Source organism: Coloeus monedula (genome assembly GCF_965178545.1).
Source record: "Coloeus monedula genome assembly, chromosome: 3".
Taxonomy (NCBI): Eukaryota; Metazoa; Chordata; class Aves; order Passeriformes; family Corvidae; genus Coloeus; species Coloeus monedula.
The window spans coordinates 23,386,809-23,414,150 of NC_138783.1; the positions used below are offsets into that span (position 1 = coordinate 23,386,809).

The following is a 27,342-nucleotide window of genomic DNA, read 5'->3' on the forward strand; positions in this document are numbered from 1 at the left end:
ATGAGTACTTTCTCTGGGTCTGCAAAGAATAGGTATGACTTGCTTTAGCATCTCAAAGAACAGTTGTAACAATGTCAACTGCTGAAGGTCTACATTTTCCTGTGCAACTTTTGTGCACATTGTGCAAAGCAGCTTCTGAAGTTGCATGAGACACCCTTCAGCTCTGTACTGCAGGTGATGCTTCGCTGGCCTGCCTGAAGGCACAGTTAAATAGTTGTTTTGTTGGGACTGTGAAACTGTGAGATCTCATATTCTTCCCATTTCTGCCTTTGGGCTGACCTGTGTGGGGTCCCTTATGTCTAGAAGAGGATTGAGCACAGCAGTGAGTACCTCACCTGTACCTGTCCATCTAATTTCATGAAGCTTATGAAAAGTAACATGTTTAAGGCCTTTGCTCTTCTTTCAGAGGAGGGGTTGGTGCAGGAGCTTTGTGTCCCAAGAAAAGAAATGCTTCTGGGCCACAATGCTCATTGGCTTACTGAATTGAAATAGCTAACAGAAGACCACAGACAGTTCAGGGGAGTGTGGTCTGGGAAGCTGGGAACAGAAAGAGCCATCTCTGGGTGATGGATGATGTGTGGGATGCAACTACAGAAATAGGCAATCAGTTTTGGGTGAAGAAGAGCGACTGCCCCTGCTGACTCACAAGACCTAAAATGACCTCCTTGGAGCAGAGAGTCAAAGGAGTAAGGTGTTGTTCCTCATGCCAGTGATCAGAAATGCACCCAAGCCATGCTGTGCACCAAACCTCCAGACCAGACATATCACAAGGACAAGCCTGCAAAATGTGGTCATCGATGCCCATCGGTGCTTGTATGCAAGGAACTTGCACCCATGGGAGGAGGGCTGCATCCAAAGGGAGGGTTTTGGACCTCTGTACACACTTATTGCTCTTTAGGTGATGGTCTAGATCCCAGTCTTGTATGCACGGAAATCAGTGGGGGAGTTTCAGCTTCGTGTGGTTGGGAAGGTGATGGAATGTTTGTCAGGCAGAAGAAAGGAGGCCTGGAGCTGGACTTAGCAGTGTGTGATGTGGGGAGGACTGGGGAGTGCCTGGACTGTGCATTCCCTGATCTATGTTCCTATTTATTGATCCATGCTCCTCATCCACCTGTCCTCCTCCATGTACTGTCCTGTGATTCCAGCCCCAGGGCTAGAAGGATCTTGTAAGGAAAAACTGGCAGTGGAATTCTGAATATTGCACCAGCAGTCTTCTCTCCTCTTTCTAAGGCTTTCAGAACACTAATCACATGAAATATATCCAGGCTTATTGCTCATCCCTGGCACCTTTTATTACCTCAGTGATGAACATTAAAACATTGAAACACTGAAATTAAAAAGCAATCACCTCTACCAAACAAGGTAAACAGCAAATGGTCCCAGCAGTCTGCCACGTGTCCTAACACACCACAGGGATGCCTTTAGCAGCAAAAGAAGTAGCACTGCATTAGGTTTACAAGGGCAGTGATGCTATACCCCACAAGGGCTGTGGCACTTGTGTCTATGACAGGAATGGCATCAGGAGACTTCTTGAAGTAATTGCATCCTCATTATTTTGGGACCAGAGCCTGGTCAGCTCAGGAAGGTGGGAGATCAAAGGCCACTTCTGAATTTAGCTCACTTTCATAGAGCCTTGGGATGAAAATGGCAGAAGAGGTTGGTTTGAGAAGAAGTGTGGCTGTGTCTCCATCCAGTGGCTAGTGCCACTGGTGACAAGTTGTCATCCCACAGAAACTCAGCTTTCTTTGGGGAGATCTCCCAAAAGAAGGATGAGGCAGATGGGAGGCTACCATCCTAAAACTGACCTTTACAGAAGTCTAAGATGTGTCTGATCTTGTCTTGGGTCCTTCTGTGTTGTTCTGTCTTCAGTGTTATAAACATAGACATATTAATAGTATCAATAAAAATATAATAATAGCAATAATCATTATTATTTACTGTTTTACACTCCCTTGGGAAAGACCCTGGTTATGCCAAGTGGTTCTGCTGTGACTCCAAGGGGATGGTGCACAGTTTCAGACCTAAATGGCTGTGGCCACACATCACGCTCTCTGTGTCTCTCTCACAGTCAGCCAAGACAAGTCAAAACAGGCAAAAGGAAAGAAAATAGACAAATTTCCGCATCCATAGCAGCTGGAGTGAACGCCAAACAGATGGGCTCTTCCACCCCGATTATCCTAACCTCCTAAATATAGAAATACAAGCTTTTTTTTTCCCCCTTCTTTTCTATTTTTTTATAAATTTAAATTACCCGAGGGGGTGGTGTTAGCTCACGCTAGGGCAGTGCTAACGAGTGCAAATAGAAGTCATCTGCTGACAGAGTCAGATCGAGGCTTCTGCTCATGACTATCCCCCCACCCTGCCCACACACATTTTTTTCCTTTGGAAGTGTGGGGAATGATAGGGGCTGAAGCCGTCCCCTCTGTGGGATAGGGGAATATGAATGTGTGCATGAAGAGGATTTTATTTCAAATTCTGTCAGTAGTTATGCAAATACATAGAGTAAATAAGCGCCAGAGAATATGGTTAAGAACTACATGTCCTTGCCTCCTCCTGCAGATGGTTTGGTGAGTAGATGGAGTCACTGGAGGAGTTCACAGCTATTTTGGTTATCATTGCACAAGCATACTGATAGATATGGGGTAGAAAGGTGCAGGGTCTGCTTTTTATCACGTCCCAACTTGCGGTTTTTTGCAGCATGCAGAGAGATTGGAGGGATGTCTTCTGGCAGTGGGCTGGTTATGCCTGAACAGCCTCATCCTTTTTGTTCTGCAGTAGTTGACATCAGCAAAGCAGCAGCAGGGCAGTGCTTTGTGTGATTTTTTGGACTTCTTTTGCTCTACTGGAGGACTTGGATAGGAAAATTCTGGGTTTTTTTCCAGTGGGGAAACACACCACCTCACCAATGCTGTGTTTTCCATTCATCTTTCAGATTACTTTTGCTCTTTCTTGCTCTGGGGCTGAATTTTATACCTGTTGTCAGGCTTTTTTTCCATGACCAGCCTTGGAGAGCAGGTGGCAGGAGGAGGTGCTGCCTGCACAACACAGCAGAGGAGTGTGAGGCTGTGTCTGATCCCTGCCCTGTTCTATACTTGCACAGGGCAGAGTGCACACACCTGGGTCTTGCTTTCTCCACCTCTAGGAAGGAAATGAATGACAAGGGCTTGTTTCTGGATGTTTCAGGATGCTGTCAGGCAAAACCATTTTGTTGGTGCTGTATTACTGTTATCACTGTAACCATGAAATAAGATATATAATGAGGATAAAGGTTAGGAGCAGAACTGCAGTGTTTTTCCCTTGTCATTATGTACAAGGGTGTGTTGTGCTCTGTGGATGTATCTGTGCTACCATCAGACCAGATATACAAATAGACCATGTGTAAGACTTCAGAGACTCTGTGAAGAGGTTCTTTATCTTATGGGCTGCTCTCCATGTGAAGATAGCACATAGCTTATCAAAGCTCCCAGAGCTCATTTTGCTTGTGTGCTCATGCTCTCCTGCAGAAACTCAAATAGTTGCAACCTTAACCCCAGGTGCCAAAGTGCCATATGAACCTTTGAGTTTTATAGGATCTGCATCTTCCTTGGAGGTCTCCCACATGCAGGAGAGGTCGATAGCTTTTGAAGGAGGCTGGTTGGGGAAGGCATGGAGTTTGCACCGTTGAAGAAGGCCTCTAAGAATAAGTTCATCCAGCAGCTGGCAGGGTGACAGAACTGCAGGAAATCCTGCCTTGGGGCAGAAGGATGAAGCTGGTGCTTTCCTGAGGTTGCAGAGCAGGGAATTGTTACCCCATGTCTTTTCAGGGTAGAGTGCTTCTCTGGTTACACTGAGGTCATGCAGAGTAGCGTTGTCTGGACCGTAAAGCACACAGATGCTATAGATACCAGGTAGTGAGGCGGGAGCAAATACATCTGGAAGCTTCCCCTGGAAACTGTTTGTTTTTAGCGTGGTGGGGCTCATTCCACCGGTAATAAGCCCTGTTGGGGCTGTGCTCAATATTTGCATTGCATCCCCTAGAGCCTGGGTCAGAAAAGGGCTTTGCAGCCTGGATGCAGTGCCAGACCAGTGCTGGCTTCCATGCATTTGCTTAGGACTCAGGATAAGCTCTCACAGATACTGCATATAAGGGATCACAGTGAGAGGCACCTAATTGGCTTTGCAGGACAGGGGCTTTGGCATGGTTTCTTCACTCTGATTCACGAGTGGCTGTATCAAACCTGGCTGGCACAGCACAGGGTCACTCGAGCATCTCCGTGCTGTGCACTTGAGTACTCCTGACCAGCAGCAGCTCAGGGGTGCAGGCACACCCGTGCTGGCTCTGCACACTGCCTGCTTGGCAGAACTGCCTTGCTCCGGCTTTGAGCCACTGCACGCTGGGTCAGTCCCTCCCCGTGGCTGCGCCCCATCCGTGCTGCTGGAGCCAGGGCTCTTCGGGCTATGCTAACCCTGATGGAGCCACCACTGTGTTTCTGCACCCAGGGCATGGCTGATCCACAGCCAGATTGGATCATTGTCTCTAGAGACACAAACAGCATTTTTAGGTTTTAAAAAATAATCAGAGGCTTGTCGTGCTGCTTGTGTTTAAGGATGCCTAGTTATTTTCAGTTATGCTTTTCACCTTTTCTTGCCTCAGTTTCACTCTTGGTAAATGTTGTTAAAAGTTCCCCTGGTTACAGTTGTTGCCCCTTGAATAGCTGTGATTGTCATTATTGTTATCCTGTTTTTGCTTTGAGACTTTACTATCTCGAAAGGATTGAAAGAGATTGCCTGGAACTTTCCTGTCCCTGGATTCTGGCTTGGACTGACTTTGCATGGAAAATTTTACCCCCTCTCTCCTATATTTTGAGAATATTGGGGGGGAAATGGGCTCCTGTATGTATGAAAAGGGAAATGTTTTCTTTTGAATGCTGCCTTTCCACCATGTTGTGCAGCCAGGCCTCAAAATGCAGCAGAAGGGTGATCTGTGTGCTTTTTGTCACCTTTGAGACAATCTACATGAATTAGGCTACATAAAGAGCCCTTGAAAAATCAAATGTGGTCGTCCATGTGCTCAGCAGAAGCAACATAGAATTCATTGAGGAAAAAGCCTCAGAGTTTTCACCCTTTGCAGCTTCTTTGTATAACTGGGACAAGCCCACAGCTCCCCTACAGACACCGTAAGCTGAGCTGGGGGTGGTCTCTGTTGGTAGGAGCAGGGAATGGGTGTGTGTCTCCCTTACCTGCTGGGGAGACCTCCTTTGTCATACTTGGAGGTGGTGGAGAAGAAAACCACCTTATTCATGTTCAAGGAGAGAGGGAGCTGGTCAGGAAGGTGACCAAGGCAGGGGTGCCTACAGACTAAGGATCACGGTGAGAGCGGGAATGCGCTGCAGGATGGGGGGAAGAAGGGAGGAAGAGGATCCATATGGGATTGAGTGGAGAAGGAGTCCCTGGGAGTGAGTCACATTAATGGGCTTCCCCCCAAGCCTTTTCTGCTTCAGGCTGCACCAGCTCTCTCAGCTTCTCCTGGGGGAGACAACAGTCATGCATAGGGATTGAAACTTCGAGTGGGGCTCGTCTTTGTGAGGGATCCTTTGGCCTGATGAGGCTCAGAGGAGAGGGGTGGGATGAGTCTGGGCCTGGCTGGTCAAGCAGACCCATGTCACATCCCAGAGGAAATGAAAAACTAGAAGAACTGAGAACCCTGAAAACCTCCCCAGAGTCTCAGCAGTTCTATCTTCTGGCTTGGAATTGAAGGTATACCACAAACATAACCTACAGTCACACACTAATTGTAAAGCCAGTAAACCAGAGGATTAGATATAGGCTCCGTTTCTGTCTATCCTGGAGGCTGAAAGAATCAGGAAGAAACAAAAGTATGTGATTTATTTATTTGTTTGTTTTAGTACATAATCAGCTATATTTTAGCAGTGCCAGTGGATATGGCATCTGTTGCCATTGCTTTTCTGGCAGCATCTGGGCTGAATACCTGAGCTGCATTGATACTTGAGTGATTAGACAGTTTGTTTATAAACTACCTTGATGAAGGCTGGTACTTGCACCACAGAGGTTAAACAGGAGGTGAATTAACATAATAAGAACGTAATTATGATTAATAATTGCTATATTAGTAACAAGAAGCAGCAATGAATTTTCAAAATTGGGATAGTTTAAATTTCTGCACAGTAGATTGCCACTTTCGTCCTTTCCCTCTAGGTATATTATATTTCTGAAACGTCTCCTGTCCCTTCTGTGCTGACACATTGTTTACCCTGGCAGGGGTCAAAAGGTGCTTTTGGGGCAATAGTGCTCTTCCCTGCTTTTGTTTTTATTCAAAAGAGTGGGAGTTGAGGACAAAAGGGTCTTTTGGCTGGATGTGATGTATATTTTGTAGCAGCTGTTTAACCCAGCCTTTTGCATGGAAAGGACTCACACTACCTGAACTTGGGCCCCCAACGTACAGTAACTTAGCAGGCTTTTGCTCAGAATCCATAATTCAGAAACAAGATAGATGGTGTATTTCAGGGGTTGGGCAGAGAACCACCTATACAGAATGAGGGAGACTGAAGCTCCCAGAGCACCTTCCTCCTGCCTCTCACAGTACCTGGGGCTGCAGCAGCCTGACTGGAAGCGAGAGGTGAAGCTGCTCAAATGGGGTTCTAATAGTGGATAATGGCACAGAATTTTCCCTCCCTTCCCACTCGCACTTCTCCATCGTGGAGAAAAGGCACTAAGGCCTGTGAAACATATGCTGAGATCACCATGCCTTGTCAGCTCCAGTGAGCTGGATCCTGCTGCTCAGTGGGGTCTGTAAATACTCTTTACTGTGCAGGGAAGCTGTGGGGTCTGGCTGTCCTTGTCTGCTTGCTCCTAAGTCTTCGTACAGGCAGGTTCAGTTGCATAAGTGTTTGGGAGATATCTATTTGCTGCATGGCATTCCTGGGAGCAAGGAGGAAAATTTTCTATTTAGCTTTCTTGGTTTCTTGCTGTCAGATTATGACAAGACACAGCACCCTGTGGTCAAGGTTACTGACCACATCAAGAGCTGGTGCAGGCAGACTAACTCTCTCTCAAATGGAAAGGGATTTTTTTCCTTAAATCATTCACCAAGTGTTTCTGAATCAAGAGTAAATAATTTTCAAATGGATCATGAAGTGAGAGTAAATAATTTTTTAAATGGTGTGTTGTGAAGCAATCACAGATAGTAAAAGGGCTAGAATGGACACCAAGCATTGCCTGGAGAGAACTGAAACGCTTTCTCCTACAAGAATCAACAGCAGCAAGTGATCATCTTCCGCTTTCCTGTCCTCCCATCTCCAGATGCTTCACTTGCATGTAAGTAGCTATTGAATATGTGGCTGGTGTGGCTCTTAATTCCTTGGGGAATACACAACTGGAGAGAGTGTTCATTTCTCTGCAGAGCACATTAGTCTTTCCCAGTATGGAAGCTTAGCTTTTTAACCAAAGCAACCTCCCTCCCACCTCAGTGAGCCCTGAAAAGATGTACTTTTGTTCTGTCTGTCCATGGCACTTTGTACTTTATTTTAATGGTTTAGATAAAGACTTTCTTACCTACTGGTAGGGTTGGAGAATGGCAGACTTCTGGGAAAATGAAGCTTCCCTGTGTTTCTCCAAAGTTCTATTTCCAAGTATTTTTCTGTTGTCCATTAGAAAGCTAAGAAACAGAGTGAATGAGAAATATAGTGAGCAATTACTTACTAAAGTGAAGGGAGAAGGTAAGCAGGACACATATGTTTTATTTGTTTCTTTAATCCTTGCTTTTTACACTTCCATTTTGAATATCTCTCCTGTGAATGACATAGGCAGTTCCTGGCAAGCCCCAATTAAAAACCAGAGTTCTGTGTATAATTTCTTTTTTCTTGTGGCCTGTGATCTTGTCCTGTGATAATTGAACTTTGGAGTAAGTCCCAGTGAATTACTCTGAAACTACAGCACCAAGGACAAAAACCAATACCAAACCCCAACTTTTTGTTTTTGCTCATGCCCAAGATAGGAATATACCAACAAAAGGTCATTTTTAGGTTCTGTCTCTTTCCAGTATCCTGGCTAGACAAATCATGCTTGAGAAAGGGATGCCATCAAGACTAGGGGAGGAGATATTTCCCTTCCTGGTCAAGCCTGATCCAGGATGAAGACTGATGAGGAGAGAGAAGTTGACCTCAGTTGCTGGGCTCTGAAGGGCAGCTACTGTCTCCCAGGCTCTTGCTGGAGTTTTTCACCCTGGAGAAGAAAAGGCTTCAGGGAGACCTTGGAGCACCTTCTAGTACCTGAAAGGAGGCTGCAGGAAGGATTTTTTACAAGGGTGTGTAGTGGTAGGACAAAGGGTAATGGCCTCAAACTGAAAGAGAGTAGGTTGAGATTAGATATTAGGAAGCAATTCTTTACTGAGAGGGTGGTGAGGCACTGGCACAGGTTGCCCAGAGAAGCTGTGGATGCCCCGTCCCTGGAAATGTTCAAGGCCAGGCTGGATGGGGCTTTGAGCAACCTGGTCTAGTGGAAGGTGTCCCTGCCCATGGCAGGGGGACTGGAACTAGATGATCTTTAATATCCCTTCCAAACCATTCTGTGGTTCTACCTACGATTTATTTTGACTGGTAGCACCACAGAGTAGCATAAGCACAGCTGTGAAAATAAAGCCACAGGTTGGCTTGTAGAATTTCCTGTGATTGAAGTAATAATGTCTCCTCTTAATTAATTTAATTCTGGTTAAATTTATTGAGTGTTTGCCTTGATTTATTCCGTTGCTGAATTGCTCTCTCAGATGGCTTGCATGAAGAGCTGCTGTATTTTCTTGCAGACTGGAAAGGTGTGCTGTAATAATCCAACAGAAGTTCCTGATGATACTACCCCCCTCCTCTCACCTTGCTCCTCTCCTCCTGTGGGGGAAAAAATTTGAAAAGGAAGGGATGGATTCACAGGTTCTGCTGTTTAAAGAAGAGCAAGACATTTCTTGGAACTTGATAACCATTTTTGCATTGAGTTATCAACACGTCTCTGCACCAGGCATGCTACAAGGCCATGAACACAAGGCCTTATTCCTTGGAGCTGTTACTTCTCCATGTGTAATGCGGCTTGTTTGCGTTTGGGATGTGTTTTTGGGATCATGGGCTTGTTTGATGCCTAGCCTTACCAGATTTGCTTCTCATGGGCAAGTTACACCGGGTGCTCCCTTGCCTTCACCGGCAAAGGGTTTTGTTCTCCATTGTTCTCCCCCTTCCAGCATCTGCTTGTGCTGTGTATGTGCTGGAGAGCGCCTCCCCCCTCCTCCATCCCCGTGCCCCCGTATCCTTTTCCCTATTCAAAGTCTCCCAGCGATCTTCTTGTTTGTGAGGAGCCAGCAATCCTCCTCCTCCTCCCGGCTGGGTGCAAGGCCCTGATTTCCATTTGAATAGCAGGCTTTCTGTTGAGGCTTCCCCACCGCCCCGGCGAGTGAACAAGGAGCCCACTGTTCGCGGACGGGATGTTCAGCCAGCCCTGACGTCCCCGCTGTCCTCAATGCGGCTTTTCAGCCCCTCCACTGAAGCCCGGGGCGCCGGGCTGGTGGGGGACAGGCTCCCGGCGCTGGGCAACATGCCACTCATTTTAAGCAGTCCCAGCCTGTTCCCACTTCTGCCTTTATGGTCTATCAGAGGCTTGTTTGACTTGCAGCTGGTTTTCGTGCGGCATCGGGGTAATAAAAAAAGGGAGGGATAAGTCAGACTGGAGTGGTAGCAGGGGATAGGATGAGATAGGGTCTTTTGCCAAAGGCCTGAAGGATGAGCGGGTGTGTGCATGGGGCTGAGCCTGTATCCTGGCCAGGGCTTCTGTCTCCTTAGCTCATGCTGACTCCTCAGGTCAAAGCTGACCTGCGCCTTGTTCCTGAAGTTCCCTTCTGAAAAAGACATCCTGCCATCCGGCTCTCTGGATTGGCATGTTTCCAGACATGCAGGTGCACCTCCCCATCTCCAAGGTTTCAGGCTAGAGGCAGGACAGAGGAGCAACAGCTGACCTCCTGCCCTGGGACCACTGAGCCTGGGCAAAGCCTCCTGCCCCATCCCACCACTCAGAGCATGTTGTCAGGACTGTCCACAGGGAACTGGTTGAGTTTGAAGCACTGGAGTCTCATTACTACAGTCAAATGTGGATGAGGGCTGACAGCCCTCTGCTAATTTTTTTGAGTTTTCCTTCGGAAAGATGCTGGTGTAAGTGTCATGATAGATTGGTCTCCACCATGGGGAAGCTTCACTTCCCAGTGAGGTGTGGAATAACTTGACTACTTCTCCTGCTGCTTTTAGCATCCAGGAGCCCATGGTGGCATGAGAAACCCCAACCAGCAAGCCATGAAGGAGATCCAGACATTGTGATGTCCCAGGCTGACTGTGGCTGCTGCTTTTGTGAATCAGTTTTTGATTTTTGTTTTTTTTTCCCTCTGTGGGCAGAGGTAAGGGATTCCAGGCTTGTTTGTGTTCTTCCCCAAACAGTGTCACACTGATGACATTTAAATTCAGTGGAGCAGGCACAGAAGGGGCAGCAGCAGAGCAGGCTTCCCTCTCTGCTGCTGTAGGAAGAGCCAGCTGGAGCGTGGGGACAGTGATGAGGCCAGGCAGACCTCTGCCAAGGCTGGCAGCAAACAAAGCCCACTAAAACTGGTTACAATGTGTTAAATCGCTAGTTCACAGCAGACACGAAGGAGAAACCTTTCTCTCCCGTGTGTATGGGTAAATTGCTCAGAAGTAAAGGTAATGTTTGCTTTTAGTAACTTAAAATTTTAATTTAGCTGCACCTCTTTTTAGCTTTCTTGGTTCTTCCACTGAGTAATGTTCATTTGTTGCTTGGGTGCTGAGTTCCTGCAGTCCTGATTTCCCTTTTTTGGATGAAGACCTTAATTCAAATGAACTACACCCTTCTGCAGCACACAAATGCTGGAGCATACGCAGGGGTCTGGCGGTCTTACCTTCCCCCCCTCAGCTTCCATTTCATCCTGGCAGTCCAATAAGTCTGGTGTGCAGGGGTGGCTCTGAATCCTGCAAGAAATGTGGGGCTCATTCAGGTTGGTGGTGGAGGCTTGGAGCAGATCAGAGACTGTTTCTCTGCTGCCAGCAGAAGCACTGGAAATCCAGCATTCCCCGTTTCCTGGGCTCTGGGAGTTGGTGCCCTGAGTGGCAGTGTGAAGGATGGTGCCTTTATTTTGAACTTTTGGGAGGAGTTATTTGTAATATAAAAGGATGGAAGTTAATGTGGAAACTCAGCCACTATTTCTTTATTAGAGGACTTCTTGCTCTTTGCCATGAGGAAGAAGAAAGGGATAGAAAACAAACCGATTAAAAAATGTTTCCAAATTAGTGCTAGTGGCAGCATGCTCTGAGGCAGCTCAGCACTTGGTGCTGTTCGAGGCTATAAGGGCTGGAGTGCTCCTTATGCTCAGCACTCCAGTGGAGCTGTGATAGCTGGCAGCTTCCGTGGACTTCCTTAGGGAGCACTAGGGATGCTCAGAGCTCAGCAGGATCAGACCTTATATTAATATTACCAAATAATGAAGCGCAAGGCGCCTGGAGAAAAATAAGTTTGAGTCCCACTGGAATTCTTGGGCTCCCATGACAATTTTCAGTATAGAAACTTCACGCAAGTTTTAACACAGTGAACAAATTGTTGAAATCTTTGTATTTTTTGGGGTGTATAGATTCTGCAGCAGGGGACCTTCTTACCAGATACCTTTTGAAAGCTGCACTCCCACTTACAGAGTTTACACTGGTGCAGCTTCTGGAACTTGTTTTGAGTGAGCAGCTCTGGTTGTGTGTAAGAGATGATATGTAACCGAGCTGATCTTCTTTCTTTTATTCTTTCTTTTTTTTTTTTTTTTTTTTTTTCTTTTCATCAGTGGAGTTTGTTGGGAACTGAAGACAAAAATACAGATGCTTGTGTTACTGTAATATTAATGTCTCGCATGAATAGGTTCCTAAATTGTGACATTTAGGAAATAATATCTTGTCTTTTTTGCACTTGGAGAAGACTATAATTTCAGTGTGAATATTTCTTTGTGGTTTTTTTTTTTAATTTATTTTTAGAAGACTGTTTTGCTGGATATTGAGCATGTAAAACTCTGAGATGATGTTGCTATGAGAACCTTCACCATTTCATTTCCAGATTAGGAGTCTTTAGCTATGAGACTGTGAGGATAGCTCAGCTCAGCTTGTTGCATTTTAGTTTTATGAAAGAATCTACACATGGTTGTCACCTGGGTGACTTGGGTGACTCTCAATTAAGTAAAAGGAAATGCAGAAGTTGCCCCGCAAGAAAAACCAAACCCAACAGTTTCCCTAAATATAAACCCCTCTAAATCCAGCTATAAATATGGTCCTGGAAACAGCTCAGTGTTTTCTCTTGACAGCTGCATTCTGAATTCTTAGAACTTTGAATTTACACTTCTTTTGCTGGGAAGTGAGCATCTCTTCACTCTCATCCCTTCTCAATTCAGCAGGACACATTAACTAAGAAAAGAAACCCTTCCCAAGATGAGCAGACTCTTCAGCTGCACAGTGATACTTGGGTACTTTGACTCAAGGTTATTTACTTTTCCTCCCTTTTAAAGTTTTTTTATTATTATTTTTTGTGACATTGGTATCCAGTTTGCTCCATTCTGTGGGCTTTTGGGGTTTTTTGTCCCTTTTACATCCATAAAGAAACAGGGCTCTGGGAGCTGTTTGTTCCTCTTTCACTTTACTGCATGACCTGCAGTGACCACCATTGTGAGTAGGTGGTGAGGGGAGGACAGCTTACGCCTGTTAGGGTTTCATGATTTTGGTAACAGTGTGCTGTTTCTTTCAGATCCAGGTATGTTTGAACAGCCTGGGAAGGAGAGGTGGGTTCCCACTGGCACAGCAGGTGTATTTCTCCAGCACTCCCAGGACCCTGGCAGCAGATGCTGCAGGCTGGCTCCCAGCTCACTCTGCCTGCCATGCTGAAGGGGAGACTGGGAAGCTCCAGCGGACTGGCACTTCTAAGTATGCGTCAATGAAGTCAATTTTTCCAGCAGAAGCCATTTCCTTCCCCACAGCACTTTCCTGTCTCTTTTTGCAGAGAGGATGCTGTGGCAGCAGCCACTGCTGCATCTCAACAAGTCTGTGCAGAGAACTCGCAGCAAGTCACAGAGAAAATGCCTCTTTTCCACAGGGGTTTAATTAGGCTGTGAATTATAGTAGCAGAGAGGACATTCTTACCGTGCCATACGGTGGGCATCACTCAAGCTGGGCAGGAAAGGGCAGGAGCCGCAGGGTGTGCAGCAGAGACTGAGCTCTCTGAGACTTGCAAAGGCTGAATAAAGCACAGCACTTGCAGTGGGCACCTCCACTGAGCCTGGTCACAGGCTGCACCACCAGAACTGTGCTGGACCTCTAGAGATGTGTGAGTGCTCCGGCAGCGAATCCTCGCAGAGTGGGATGTGGTGTGGGCAGTGCGCGTGTGCTGCTGTGTCTACTTGTGTGGTGGTCCCGCTGTCCTACGAGGTCAGGCTGTGTTTGAACAGTGTGTGAGGAAACATGGCATTGGAAAGGTTGCTTTGATGCTCTGAGTGGGCTTCATGTTGTCCTCTGAGCCTGTGTTGGAAGACTGCTAAACATTGTGTCATCTGTCCTTTAAACTGCCTCATGAGCAAGGCAGTGGGGATACTGCTAGACAGGAAGGGGGGACATTGGCTGAGCTGTGTTTCAGGAGGTATTTTCCTGCTTTTTTCTTTACCATTCTACACAAAGAGTTAAAACTGGATGACAAAATAGGCAATGGATCCTCCCCAAAAAATGCCGTCCTCAAAACCAGTAGTGATTGGGAGGAAGAGAGTATGCACAAACTTAAGAGTGTACAGAAAATGCCTGGTCTGGTTTATTCTGTGCCTGAAGGCTGAGCAAGCAGCTCTCAGTGAAATCATATACAAGTGCACACACAAGTGTGCACACACACAAACACAGAGCTCTGCATTTGCCAGTAAAAGTGCGGTAGCATGCACTCTGCATATGAAAGGTCGTGTCTGTGCTAAAGGTGCATCACCCAGGGGGACTTGTGCTGTCAGGGACTACAAAGGAGAGAATCACTGATGTGTAGATATATATATTGCTGGAAAACATAAGAGGTTGCAGAAGCAGAACTAACTGTGCTGTTTAGGCTTCTTTTTTATAATTTTATTTATTAAAATGCTCTAGATGCAGAGTAGCTCTTCTCATTATTTATAACTGTCGCTACCACCTTGAAATGAAACTGCAGGCACTTTGATAAATGTGGTGAAAGCTTGTCTGGTGTCCCTGCCACTTCTCTAAAGTGCCTCCTGCGTCCTCTGCTGAATTGCTGTTTCATCAGTTTGGACAGCAGTGTTCCTCAGCAAATTGCAGTAAAAGTCTAGTTGCATCATCCCGTGCTAATGGAAATGGAGCAGGAGGGAGTGAGCATGTGCCGTGAGCATCCTGTAAGTGCTAGGCAGAGCAGGGGCAGGAGGAAGAAGACAGCCCTGCTTCGCCCCACTCACTTCTCCATCCTGGTGAGTTTGGTGGGATAAAGGCTCCTGTTCAGGGTTGCTGTGAGCATGCTTTTCTTTTGCCTTGTGCTGACTGCTAGGATGTCATTCCTGTTTGAATTGCCTGTGCCAGAGGGCAGAAATTAAGTTGTTCCAGCCTCAGCCCCTCCTTCATATCATCTCACTGCCCATGGTGTGGAGAGATCAACTGATGGGCTGTACTGGGGCTGTCCTGATGGCTGAGTGCAGAGAGCTTTTAAAAAGTCTTGAAGAATGTAACTCCCCTGGGATCAGAGAAGGCTAAAATGTTGACATTGAAAAATCTAGTGACCAAAACAAAGGGAGAACGTTTGTTTAAAACAAACAACCAACAAACAAGCCAACCAAAAAAAAAAAAAAAAAACAAACCCTGGATCAACAACAACAAAGAAGAAGCCTCTCAAAACCTTGACTTCTCCTTTGAGCAGAGGGACTTGCTCTTAGATCATCTTGCTAAGCAGAAGCTGCACTTGTGCTGAAGCAAGCCTGCCAGGATGATGAGGCAATGGAAAGCTTGTCCTACAAGGGGAGATTAGAAGAGCTTGAACTGTTTAGCCTGAGGAAAATGGTATGGGGAGGATGAGAGTAAATATGTTAGAAGGCAAACAGTGTGAAAGGGGAAGAGTTTTTAAGGCTAAGGGAAGGTGTTTTCAACAGTACAGGCCCCCAGAAATCAATTGTGATAATTTAGTCTAGGAATTACAACACAGTTTCTTACTGTTAGGTGGGGGAAGTTTGGAAAGCAGCTTCCAAGCAGAACAACGGGAACAAAATGCCCAGACAGGCTTTAAGATGAGTCTCGATCTGTCTGTGAAGGGGATTGTATTAAGAGGACCAAGCTCTGTGTGCCAGTAGATTCTGTTCTATGCTGCTTCCTGTGTTTCTAGTCCCACATTAACTATTCAGGCTTTGTGTACGAGATATACATAAATAGAAAGCATGGATTAAACTGAGTGGTTTGCAACTTCAAACTCATTTGTTGGGGGGGGTATGTGTTCATTTATTTTGGTTTTTGTATTTTTTTTTCCCATGGCTCCTTTCAGGGTGTCCTTTTGACATGAATATGCCACAGCAGCATTTCAGCCAGTGCCCAGGTTTCCCCTTCCTCGTCCTCAAGCCGTCTCACTTTTGTGCAAGCTGTTTCCACCAATGCATAGCACAACTCAGCACTTTTGGGGGCTGAAAGCTATTTACCAGCTAAGAGGGCAAGAGTACAAAACTATTTTCAGCAGTGTGACCCACCTCGGCCAATTGGATTGTGTCTGGTAATCCTATTTGGTGGAGATGGGTTCACGTAACCTGAAATAGTTGCTGCTCTTTGCCTTCACCTCTGGCTCCCATGCCTACACAGCAACAGGGTTGTGGTGCCTGTGCTGTAAGACCTGACTTCCAGAGGGGAAAAGGGTGATGTGAGTGCTTGGGCTGAAGCTCCCTTCCAGGAGGTTGTCCCTTTTTCCCCACTGGTGCCCATGGGATGATGTCCTTGTGCCATGATGTGAGGTTGCTCTCCACCCCTGTTGAATCAGGCATGGATGTGTCTATCTCTGACCTTCTAATTACAGCCCAGGCACCAGCCTCAACCTTGGCTTGTCCCTTTGGTGAGGAACAGTACTCTGGATTGCCACTGCAGCACTTTCATTTTTGCCTGCACTCCCACCTCCTGATGGTCGTGTGTATCCTGGAATGGGCAGGAAGGAATTAAGTCAGATAGAAAAAAGGATATCAATAGTCTCTTAATTCATTTCAAATGTGTAATGTATTTCAAAGTAATGAAAAATCTATTGCCCAAATTAGGCCGAGAATAGATATTGCTATTTAGCCCAAACTTTCCAGACAGGATTTGAGGCTCTAGGGTTTTATTGGTGCAGTAACTAAGCAGTGAACTTGCAGGATCCTTTTTTACCCCAATTTTACTTTGAGGAAAGGATTATGAAGTCGCACTGTCTACTTCATCCTTATAGCTTTGCACCTTGTTGCCACTTTTAGCCCTGTTTGACAGGAGTCTCCAAAATAATGCATTTGCAGTGTTTTTGAAGTCATCAAATCATACAGCCTGATTAAGAAAGGAAACCCTACTGAGGAAAAGGAGGTCTATAATGTGAATTTAGGTAGAGTATTAGGCATAAGAAAATCCAAGCCAGCAGGCTGCAGGAATCTAGGCTTCAGTCCTGCTACTCAGGGATTCCTTGAGTATTTGGGATGGGGGGTGGGTGTGTAAAGCTGAATATCTCTGAGCCTGTACAGGACCACAGAGCAGGAATGTTGCTGAGTTTTGTAGTTACCAGTTATAGCTCAGCTCAGCTGAGGCACTTTCTAGCCTTGATTACTGCAACTTTCATCCCTTTGATTGATGGAGAGTACCATACACACTGACCTGGGCTCATATGCCTGCCTCCTTGCTCATCAAAAAGGAACAACTGTGGGCTAATCCCCTGGGCAGCCCCAATGGCAATGAGAGATCCTTACCCCTCCCTGGAGGGGTAAGATGAGATGTTCCCTCTGGCACAGGTCCTGCAGGTGCTGCTCAGCCCATACCATGGGTCAGTGCTGCTTCTGGCTTGTGCCTGTGCTCAACAGAGCCATCCCTCTTGTTTCAAGGCATAGAACTTGGAACGGCAGAGGCGTGTTCTCTGGAGGAGTGGGAGGACTAGGAAAGCTATCTGAGGATAAGGTGCAGTCTGCTATGAGAATCACAGAATATTCTGAGTTGGAAGGGACCCACAAGGATCATGAAGTCCAGCTCTTATGTGAATGACCCATACAGGGATTGAATCCACAACCTTGGCATTTTGGGTTTATTTAGCGCCAGGCTCTAACCAACAGAACTAAATTCAGGATAATTTTCCTAGCAAATCTAGGAAACTGGAGTGTATGGTGTGTCACTAAGCCCAGTGTCAACTCAGGCATGGGGCTTTTGTTGCCATGGGTGCTGGACCAGGCTGAGCCTGACTCCCAATGCTGTGTGTGGTGAGCCTTTGTGTGCCCTGTGATGCAGCAAAACAGTTGGCAAGTGTTGTCAAAGACCAGTGTATGCAGCGCTTTGCACTGCTTTAGACAGTGCTTTTCATCATGGGCCATTGCAGATGCTGAGTTAAGCCTGGCAGCAAACCCAGGAGGTGGGCCAAGTGTGCTATAAGCTAGGGCAAGCTGGGGGAGCATGTGGAGTCACCCTTGTGGAGTCACAGGATGGGCAGAGCACGGCCAGACTCCTGGCAGTCTCCCTTTGTTTGCAGCATTCAGACTCAGCATTCATTGCATGATGTCTTGATCACTCCAACCTGCAGCTTCTCCCTCACCTGCCCTCTTGGCCTGTGCAGCAGCAGCAGCAGCTGCTGCATGGGAATGAAATGCTTTTCTTGCTACACAAATATCCAGCACTGCAAAATTAGGCTGGAGTTTCTCCCTTTCTCCCTTATCCCAGTATCCTTGTTCCTCTGTTTTTCAGGGATGATGTGAGTTCTCCCCGAGATATTCAGCACTGACATGTGGTTTATTGTGATTCCTTTTTCCTGCCTTCTCACAAAGTAAAACCTTTCTCTTGTTTCAGTGTTGGCACAGAAAGGGCATTGGATTTGGATCCAGCACGAAGATGAGCAGCCAGCATCAAACCGGGGCGAGTTTATGGAGTAAATAATACACCCAATTCATCTCACTGTGTCATTTGCACTAGATGTCTTGGAAACTAGAGCCTCAGTTGGACAGGAAAGCCTGCACCAACTGGAGTTGAAAGGATCTTTCCAGACTGAGTGCTGGCATCCCTGGAGGGATTTCCTTCGAGGCTTTCTCAGTTTACCTGGACAATGGTCATAAGCTTAGCCTTTCTTGCACATGCTTTAATCTCATGTTTCAGACTGTCTGTTAGTCATCTCTAGGGTCAGGAGGGCATTTCTCTCTCTGATCAGCATGGCAGATCTGCTGCAATCCGGTTGGGTTTTTTTCCCCTTCTCAGTACTTTAGGGCACATTTTACTTTTTCAAATTTCTGGGCACTTTTGCCTAAGAAGTTCCTCCAGATGGTGAAGGCAGGACCTTGCAGGGTGTCAGTGGAGTGCTTTATGTACCTTCCTGTCCCTGGTCACTCTGCAGTTACAGCTTTGGGTGCTGTCAGGGGCACAGGGCACCTGGAGGAGGGTGAAGTTACTCTTTGTGGGACATTTCCATATTGAAATACCCATTGCAAGACTGCCAGCAATTATGTGTTGTTTTCTGTCCTTCCTTCCTAGTGACTGGGATGCAATTCATCCAAGGACTGGCAGGTTGCTTGCACTCTGTGGTGGGGATCAGGCTTCCTTGGGGACTGCCACCAAGTTTTCCTGCATCCTACTTCAACTGTAGCCTGCATTCTCAAGCTGCTCAAATCTGAGGGCTCCTGTGCTCCACTTCCCTCCCTCTCTACCCTCTGAATTTTGTTTTTTACCTCATTTAGTTCATAATTGCAGCAGTCAGGGTATTAAAAAAACCAAAAAACCAAAAAAACAAAACAAAACAAAAAAACCCAAACAAAAATCTATCAATAATCTGCATTTAGAAACAAGCCTCCAGGGTGTTTAATTAAACCCACTGTGATGGGAGGCAGCCAAAAGGCATGTGTGGTGTATGTGTGTGTGCACAGACAGCTAGGGGAGTGGCAAGTGTGTACATGTGGGTGAGAGAGGGAATAAAAGATCTGGCTAAATGGCTCCTTTCTATCCGAGCTCCAAATACAATGTTCTTAAACATGTGACCCAGGAGAAAACAACAATCCCGTCTTGAAATATGTGGAGATGCTTGTGCTAGGAAAAAGGTCAGCAGCCTGGCTTCACAGGGCTAGCACGGCTGTAGGTTGGGGTGGCTGAGGGTTTTGGGGGGGAAGGGACATCCCAGCCAACCCTTTCCTGGCAGAGGGGCTGGATTTTCCTGCTGGAATCAAGCTGGAAGGCTGATGGCTCTCACCTAGCTTGAAAGACACAAAAGGCAGGCTGGGAAAGGGTTGTGTGGGCTGTTCTTCTACCTAGACTTTGGCTGCTGACAGAGAGGAAGTGGAAAGAGGAATAGAAACAGAGCTATGAGTTTCAACTCCTGTTTTGTCCCTGGCATACATAAAATCGATGCCTCTTTCCTTCATGAACTAATTACCACCTGGATATCATAAGGAACTGATTCTATTTTCTTTTTCAGTTGCTTTGGAAGAGACAAAAAGAGAAACCTGGGTGTACAGGGGGAAGTAATTCTGACCTAGTTGACCTGCCTCTTCTTTTTAAATCAGTTTCATAGAATCATCTACGCATCTTTGTCCATTTTTTTTTTCAGCTTGTGTTCTCTATTTGCCACAAACATTTAGCTTCTTCTTCCCTTTCATTGCCCTGCAGAGTCCCTCCTCATTTGCCTACCTCTGCTGCCCCAGAAAAGGGAGGCACCAGACCTTGGTGCCTGGTGGCTTTCCCTGGTGAGCAGGTGAGAGCCCTCAAGGACAGTTGCCCTTTTCTGGCCAGCTGAGGATGTGAATGGGGCGTGTGCCTCCGGAGCTCAGTGCTGGCTGCAGTGGGTCTCCCAGTGGGCAGTTGTCCTGCTGCCAGTGGTGAAGGCTGTGGGTGCCACAGCTGTGTGCAAAGCCAGCATCATTCTCGTGTGCCTGATGCCCACTTTAAAACAAGGGGGAACAGAAAAAGGGTTTTTGTTTTCCAGCTGAAATAGCTTCAACAAGTCACGGGCACAGTCCCTGTAAATGCAACTGTTGTGTGCGGCCCTGGGATGACTGGCTCTGTTGTGCTTGTCCACAGGGAGCTGTCAGGCCCACAGGGGCTCCTCTGAGCTGGGGATTGGTGAAAGCCAGAAGATGTGGTGGGGGGAAAGGATCGCTACAGGGATGGTGATTTGCCATCCATTGCAAATAGCCTTGCAGCTGAGGGCTTTGCCAAGCATGAGGTGTAGCTGCTGCTGCTGCTGAGCTTCTCAGCCGTATGAGAGCAGCGAGCCCTCATGCTAGCTGAAATAAGAGGAATATTGCATCAAGGTGTTACCTAATGATGGTGGCTTTGCTATCTATGAAGCCTGCAGTCCTATGTCTTCCCTGAAATTCAGGTTGGTGAAAATAATTAAGGTGGAAGGGCCCATCTAGTCCACCCGCAGGCGGAGCAGTGCAGCCTGTAACTTTACATTAAGGACTTTCAGCTGCACTTTTGCTGTCAGATTTGGCAACTGCACAACCTTTCTCTTGCTTCCCAGTGAGCTCCATACTGCCTCAATGCGTGTGGAGCTATTGTATGTGTTGGGTCATAAGGAAGGGTGGCTGCTCTGTCGAGCTCCTGGTTCAAGCTGCTCCTCCACGATGACATTTCTGTGCCACAGCAGGTCATGCAGGTTCTTATAGGCTCTAATTAATGCTCCTGGCAGTGATGACAAGTGGCCCACGGAAGTGTGAATCTAGTTTAAGGAGACTAAGAAGCCAAAAGAAAAAAAAAGAAAGCCTTCTAATCTGATCCATTGTGCTCAGGCCAAGAGATCAGCAAAATGATCAAGCAAGGAAGAGAAACAACTTCTGGCTACTAGATTTTGCATCCCTATCCAGGCCAAGTGCTGGGGGTAACTGTTAATCGATTGTAGCACACTGAACATCAATCTTGTAACAAGCTTGGATAATACCCTGTGGTGAATTAACAAGGACTGCTGACATCTAAGTGCTTTTCAGCTATGTGTTGCCAGGAATAAGTCTCAGTTCTGGGGGGCCTGAGTCTCTCCTCAATCTGAGTTTAATTCCCTCCCATCTGCTGTCTGCATTTCCTGACGATCCTCGCCCAAGTAGGGCACAGCATGTGTTTTGTGGGGAGTGGGGATGTGCTGGGCTCTCCGTGGGCTGAAATTTCCCAGGTGGAGAATTTGTGCTGTGTGGGGAGATCCAGGGTCTTTGTGCCCCCGCGTGAGCAACTGGGTGCTGCCTCAGCCAAAATGTCCTGGGAGCCTCTGCTAAGGTGGCTCTGCTGGTAGAACAAAACCATCCAAGCTTGAGCAGTCTGGAGCAGGGGACAAAGGCAGTCTCATTCCCACCACTGCTGGGGATAATTATCTCATTATTCCTGCAGCCTCCACAGCTCCCAAAGAAAGAGTGACTGCTGTGCAACAATGCCTCTGCTGTAAATAACGCCCTCAGCACATTCCAATGAAGCAGAAGATGGAGGTATAAAGCACTGTCTGCCCTCAGACCATGCTCAGATTCAGCACTTGGACTTTGGTCCACTGAGCTTTAAGTTTTGGGTGGTTGTTTTTGTTTTGGTTTTTTTTTTTTTTTTTTTTTTTTGAAAGTGGGGCAGGGAGCTCTGTGTGGGCTCTCTAATGTTTTATTTATTAAATCAAGGGCATGGATGCATGTTCAGTTTGCAATGGTTGGAGTTGTGCAAGAAGCCTGTGTCACCCTTGTCCTGGATGTGACTGGCAACCTCACGCAGCACGCAGGAAGGGGAACTTCTGTCCTGGCTATGCCAGGGCAAAACTGGGGAGTGCCACTTATTCCTCCTGGATTTGTCAAAATGAATCTTCATCTTCAGGCATCAAAAATGTCCCCAAGATCCTTGTTTGGAAGGACGCAAGAAAGACTAGGGGGTAGGAATGGGAGAGGTTTTGCCAAGGTCCATGCAGCCTGCAGAGAGCCAAGGGCAGAACTGGGTGCCATGACTCAGGTTTATTCACTTTGCCTTGTTTAAAAGGTGTCCCATAAAAAGAAATATATGCTGCCATTAGAAGCAGAGAAGTTTCTTTTGTCAGACTTCTGCATGTTTCACTGATCCATTGCTGGTTTATGGATCTTACTGCAGTGCTGCTGATGCCTGTGCTGTTATCCATGGGTGCCTGAAATCTCCTGGAGTATGTTGGGTTTTTTCTTTACTTGTTACGTGAGAAATATCAGGAAGTTGTCTCCCAGGTTTTCCTGGAGGGTTTCTGGAAGATTGAAAAAGTGTATCATGAAGTTTCTTCATCCTTGTCTGAAAATTACATTGACTTTCAAGAAAAAAGCCATTTTGCATAGCATTTGTCAGGCAACTGGTTTTACTAAGTGTTAACATAAAGCAGAAGGTGAGTTTTCAATGTTTCTTTAGGTTTCCTTGCTCAGGCTGCTATTCTGTTGGTTGTGATGCGACTATTTCATTAGCTCACTGGAGATGTCTTTGGCAAAAAATAAGAAGCTGAGACTTAATATTTCTTATGTACCTTAAAAACAGCTAAAAGAGCAGGTGTAAAAAAACCCATTGATACATGAATTTTCACCTAGGCCTCAATTGCAGATCCACAAAAACAAAAATGAAAAGACCAAAGCATCCTTCTCCTGCAGCCCTGCTGGGAACAAGTCTGTTGTTGGCTGGCACATGAACTTTCTCTGTGCCACCACTGTGCTGCAGCTGGGCTGAGGGCAGGGGTGGAGTGAGGTGGGTGTGGGTGCTCTTGAAGGAGAGCAGAGCCAGCTGCAGGGAGCCAGGGCAGCCTCCATCACTTTGTCCCAGGCTCTAATGCGAACTTGCTGCAAAATTTGAGTGCCTCCTTTTCCAACACATAAAGCTGGGAAGGGTGGCTGTTGCTTGTAGTGAAAGGAGTCAGTGTGTGAATCAATGGGGGCTGTGCTCATGTCTCTGCAACGTGCTGGATGGATGTAAAATGTCTTTATTCCCTGTCTGGTCCAAAACCAAAAGCCCTGTGAGGCTGTGCAGAGGAGGGATCCCTCTTCCTTGCAGGCCATCTGCAAACCTTCCTGCCAGCAGCCTCTGCTACTCCCACACTGAGCCAGCAACTCACTGGTATGTTTGGGCTGGCTGGCTCTGGGCAAGTGGCGGCTTACACAGAGGGTGGAGCTTTCTGAAATTCTGGACCTAACCTCAGCAAATACAGGCTCTAGCCAAGAAATAAGACTTCTCCATCTTTGCCACACCATCTGTCTTCTTCAACTTTCTGTAATCTTTCAGCTGCTGGATTAGAAATTACCACTATGTGGCCCTGGGCTGAATCCAAAGCAGGGTTCCTCCTTCAAGTGATTCAGGAGAGTAAAGTTCCGCTGAAACGTGGTGTCTTTTCCCTCCTCCTCAGGGCCCTACAGGGTCACACCTGCCCACCTTGGAGCATCCTGGATTGGTAGAACTGGATTTATGCTTTGTGTCTTGATGTCTTTTTCCTATGCCATGTGCAGGGGTAGAGGGGGTGCACTCATGACTTAGCAGGACTAGTGCTGGGAGAAGAACACAACTGCTTATTTCTCCTCTGGTCTGGTCTTTGCTAAACAACATGCTCACTGCTGGTGTGCATGTGGGAGAAGTTCTGGGTCCTGCACTTGCTCATTATCAATCTGACTTCCCGGAATCAAAGGAGAAATTGATCTTTCCTGTGTGTTTTTACAAGACCAGATATTTTGAGGAGTAAGACGAAACGCTTCCTTCCCATGTACTGTTTCCAACATCCATGTTGTCAGTGCTGCATGCCTACCATTGTCAGATGTTTCCTTTGCCTTTTCTTCCAGCACCAATGGCATTCTTTCCACAGGGGACACAAAATGAAGTGGTAAGGCTCAGTGCAGAGCAATTGGTGCATGATGCTGCTGGTGTCACCCATACACTGGAACAGGCTTTGTGCCACAAATACATGCAGGACTCTGGAACACAACAAGGCATCTTTCCTGCTCTTACCCCACTGATGGTAATGCCAGTTTTATCAGGGTGAGTGCTGCTAGCTTTTTCTTGATGTTTCCCAGTTGTATCTGGAAGAGTGTTTAGGGACCTGTGGCTTAAGCACCTGCCAGTGAAGCTGAGGTTATGACACCTGCCTACCTACAGAAGTGCTGCCACGACAAGGGGCACAGCACATGCCCAGAGTCCCTCAGTCTGGAGAAGTCAGTGTGCTGGCTGGGATGGTGGGGAAGGAGGCAGTGAGCTGTCTCAGTTGGAGGACCCAGGGAGATGCCTGATTCCTCATGCCAGTCATGAGCCAGCAGTATTGTATAAAGAGCTGGCTGGTGCTGCTGGTTATAGGCATTATTTTAGAATGTGTTTTATTAATGTTGAAATTTGAACCAGAAGAGGAACAGCTTAGTTGGTTATGCAGTACCAGAAGGAATAGGGAGCCATTAAAATGTATCTGGGTGAGCAAGGCTGGGCGTGTGGGTGCACACAGAGACAGCAGATCTCAGCAGTGAGAAGGGGTCCTTCGGTGGCACTTATTTTTCTGACAGAAGCTGCACTTTTGTTGCTGCTCCATGAAGTGCAGTGCAGAAAGGATGACTGCCTGGAGGGTGCTGCTGGGAGGTGAAGCTGTGTGCAGTTTCCTCAGGGAAGCAGAATTTCCTTTTGTGAACCATCCCTCTGTGTGCCTGTGTTAATGGTGCTCAGTTGCCACTCAGTGTCATATGTCCCTGCCTCCCAAAAGAACCTGCACTGTGGAAAGGGAACAGAGAGGGGGAAATGGAAAGATGAGAAGCGGGGGATTTACAGGCTCACAGGGAGATGATGTGGACAATGCCTACATGAGATACTGCAGGCAGAAGTAAGCTCACTCGACCTTCTGTCTGAGCCTGTGGATGAAAGCCAGCGCTGGTCTGAAAGCCGTGGCATTGCTTCAGTGCAGCACGAGCACTTCAGCTCACGCCCCTTGCATCTCAGCACACCAACCACAGCAATGCAGCTTCACCCCAGCTTGCTCCTGCCCGCAATACTCCAGGTAAATGTACCCATGGCTTTGCAGGTGCCACCTTCTGCTTATAACCCCTGCTTTTCCCAAAGAGCAGCCTGCCTCCAAGTGCATGTTTAAGGGAAGGCTGCTCAGGGTGTCCCCTAAATAAGTAAAATGGCTCTAATGTGCACCAGCTGGTCCCATCACCTTCAAGTGTAATTGTTTAATGTACACGTTGTACATTAGCTTAGCAACTTGACAGTCACGCCGTGGTTCACACAGGAATCCCAAATATCACAATGCAACCTTCCAGTATGACCATTACTCTTGAACCATACCTTTAAAAATAACAGTTAGGCTGAAGATCCCAATTTCTATTTCTCTCTAAGGCTGGATATTCCCATGCTGTGGACACCTTTAGTGTCCTAGCAGATGGCCGCCAGAGTGTCAGTGTTTGGGAAGTCATTTGCTACAGTAGCTGGAGGATTAAGCTTAGAAGGGATGGGTTTGCCCTGAGGAATGATCCCCAAAATTGCTGATTTGGAGAGTCCTTTCTATACACTGCAGTTGTTTGCACACAAACCTATCAACTGTTCTTCTCCTGGGATTTGCTGTTTATACGGAGAAGAGCAAATAAAGATTCTTCTGCAATTTCAATGGAAGCCAGGGAGCTTTTAAGCAGGCAGAGCAGCTACTGGCATCCCTGTTTCTCTGCTGAAGAAATGGGGTGACTGCTAAGAGAGATGTGAGATGTCACAGTTCCTTTTCCTCTGAGGGATGAAAAACACTGTACAGGCATTTAAGCTTCACAAAATCCCCCTGCAAGGTATAAGGAGGAATTTTTTATAGATGGAGAAACTGAGACAAAATGCCTTGCTGCTGCTTGATCCATTCATTACTGAAAGAATTGAGGACAGAAGTTGGGACACCTATTCATAGCACTGACCACAAGGTCCTCCCTCCCTGTCACCTTGGAAGTGACACTGCCCATGCAGCAGTGCTCCTGGGAGGGCTTTCAGTGTCTGCTTTGGTCAGGAGACTATTTTGCAGATGTTCTCCTCCATTCTTGCAATGACATTGCGTCTGACCTGTAGTTCTTAGATATTTTGTATAACCACCCCATTCCAGGTATGTCAGCCTGCAAGACCCATCTGTATGCGCTTGCCATTCCCTATCCCTCCCTGTTTTCAATCTATGCCAGTGCACTGCTTACTTGAATCATAAAAACTCTCACTTGGTGTGGGCTTTTTGTTTACCTGCTTGTGGTTCTGTGCTCCCCTTTCCGTATCACTTTGCCAGCTACGGTGCAAACAAAACCTGTCTGTGGGGGAAGGGAGCAGGCTGGGAATGCCCATCCTCTCGGGGACACGTCTGATCCTGCATGTTGTGAATGAGAGATGCTACTCTGTCCTCCCTTCCTCTTCCCTGCAGTGAGCTGACCATCTGCTTACCTTAATGGACTAGAGATTAGCCCCGGGGTTAAGTTATCAACATAATTAACCTAGATTTCTCCTCTACGGCTGAGGCAATTTTTACTTGTCTACTGCTCAGGTGATGTTGTGAAATTCAGACGGCTCTCGAGGAACAACAGAAACTGGAGCAAGTGGAGGGGAAGACTTTTAGAAGTTTGAAATTACTCTGAAGCCCCCAAGGCACAGAGATAAGAGATGATGAAGCTTGTGTAGGGTCATGTATGTACTCAGCTATGAGAACAGTATTGAAGAGAAGTCTAATATATTATTAATACTGCCTGTTCCTAACGTGAAGGGCTTTTCAGGTCTGCATCTCAAGCCAGGCAAGACTCTTTATCTCTGTTTATGGAAATCTGTTCCTGGAACGTATGCAAAAAGCTAACAATTTGAAAATACTACATCCCAGTGTTTCTGTCCAGATGACTTTTGTCATCTACCTGTAGGACACTTCCCAGCCTGTGCTCTGTACCAGTGGTTCAGTGACAGGCTGTAGTTCCGTACTGTAGTCGTGTATCACCAGAAACTCTTTTCATTCTGGTTTAGTATGCTAGAGCTAATGTGACTCTACAGCCATGTGTGGGTGGCTTTTATGCTACATTTTCCTTGACAGTAAAAGATTGCAGTTGCCACTTCAGAGCATCCCTAGCTGCCTTTCCTGCCCTAGATTCAGGCTGTGTTTGTGGATAGTGCTATTGGACTTGTGCACAGGCAGTCTTCCTTTGCAGGGCCAGCG

At 46.8% G+C, this 27,342-nt stretch overlaps 1 protein-coding gene across 1 annotated transcript in view; it reads left to right on the top strand.

The window, feature by feature from the left end:
* Positions 1-27,342, top strand: part of IGSF11 (immunoglobulin superfamily member 11) — a gene marked incomplete at both ends in the record, with an annotated part of 103,445 nt that overhangs the window by 14,109 nt on the left and 61,994 nt on the right. The gene's annotated exons all lie outside the window — the stretch shown is intronic.